Source organism: Cynocephalus volans, chromosome 3 (genome assembly GCF_027409185.1).
Source record: "Cynocephalus volans isolate mCynVol1 chromosome 3, mCynVol1.pri, whole genome shotgun sequence".
Taxonomy (NCBI): Eukaryota; Metazoa; Chordata; class Mammalia; order Dermoptera; family Cynocephalidae; genus Cynocephalus; species Cynocephalus volans.
In genome coordinates this window covers 119,365,596-119,367,577 of record NC_084462.1, presented here as the reverse complement: position 1 = coordinate 119,367,577, position 1,982 = coordinate 119,365,596, and positions in this window count along the sequence as shown.

The following is a 1,982-nucleotide window of genomic DNA, read 5'->3' as shown; positions in this document are numbered from 1 at the left end:
ACTTTTTTTTCAGGCTGTAGAAGACTGTGCTGTAGAGGACCTAAACAGAAAGTACTACACTCCCTACTTCTAAGATACACTTTTATTGTTCTCATTTAAAATTTTTGAAATCAGGATATAGCCTGTAGTTGGTGTGCACATTTAATATACCGCCTTTTGTGTTTCCCCCAAATGCTGTTGTTGCATCTTAGAACTGCAGAAATACATTATTGTGTCTTGCTTCCCCATGGTCTGTTAGAGAATGTGATGACTGGCAATACAAATGCTTCATAAGGCTGAGTGTACATCCTGTTGTCTTTCAGGAACTTGCTGGCTTTCTGCCATAGATATACATTTACAGAATGCATTTGCAGAATTAAGCATTTTTTTTTTTAAAGATGACTGGTAAGGGGATCTTAACCCTTGACTTGGTGTTGTCAGCACCACACTCTCCCAAGTGAGCCATAGGCCGGTCCTAGAGTTAAGCATTTTTAATTTTGAGAACTTAATGTACTTTAGAAAATATAGATTCTGTTTTATAGTGTACAGGAGTATAACATGCAGTCTCTTAAAAGTCAAAGAAAATGCCATTTATTTTCCTGGAAAAGGCCATTTTTTCCCTTCATGTAATAACTTAAAAATTTTTACTAGGACTGTTGTCATTATCTTCATCACCATCACTATCATTATGGTGTACATGTAGCAAGGGGAAAAAAATCAAACTAACCCCAGTGTGCATTAGAACTATTACAGCTTAGGAGCACATTTTAAAGTTAATTATGAAGATGAGGCCTTTTGGGAGTAAGTTGGATGGCTGGGAGCCAGTAAAGAAAGAGCTAAACTGCTCTACAAGAAATGAGTGAGAATGTGAGGGATTAAAGACAAGTAAGTTAGCAAGGTGAGGGGCCCTGGACTGCAATCTGGCCCACTTTCTGCTGTCAAGCTGCGAGTTGCAAGGCCTCCTGAAGGTGGATGCCTTTTTCTAAATGTGTAAAAGGCACAATATGGGCCAGCGATGACCCTGAGAGGGACCCAGCACAATGCCTGGAGGCTCCAGCCTGAATGGAAGAGATACAGAATGTTTTCTCCATAAAAGGGAATGGACCAGGAATTTTTAAGTTCAGAAATGTTAAAATCCAATTTAGGCAGTCTGACCTAGAATGTCATGCCCTCTGTGGCTCTCTTCCTTCAATAGTACAGTGTGGATAAGTAGTGCTTCAGAAATAAAAGATTGAGGCAGTCTCCAGTGAGAGGACAAGGTGGGAAAAAAAACACAGAGAGACACTGAGCATAGAGCTATAGCATTGCTGGAAGCAACACCTCAGAACCAGAGGACACCAAGAGGAAACTAAGCCCCAGGGTATCCCTGAGAAACTGAGGATGGATATTTAAACCAAACATTATTTGAATTTCAAAGGACTTGGGGACATCTATGAAGCTGACGCATATACTATACATATATAAATATCATTTAAAATCATTTGAGGAAGTGAGATCTGAGAGATTAACTTGCTCAGGGAAAAAATAGCACATCTGTAATTGAAATATGGCTCCTAGGACTTCTGCTTTCTGCCATGATGGAGTAAAAGGAACTAAATTTGCTATCCTGCCTTTAAAAATTTTTAAAAAGGAAAAATTATTTGAAATAGTTTTAGACATTGGACAACAGGCAACACAGGACAGTGATCCCTGAAAGGAAACAAAAGAGATGAGCCTCACAGTTGCCCTGGCGTATTGTTTGGAGACAGTTTCCAGGCAGCAACACAGAGAGAGAGAACCAAGATGGAGCCCTCCAGTCTCCCTGAGTTGAGGAGACAGAGCTGAGAATTTGAGAGAACTAGGGTGGCTAGAATTTACGGAGCAGAGCACTGGACAGAGAGCTGGAAATTCAGAGACAGACAGAAGGACCAACACAGAGAGAGTGTTGAAGAGGGTTTCCCTGAAATTCACCTGAGTTCTAATCAACACATGCTTGTGAGGGAACGAGGGAACTACCAAGGCTG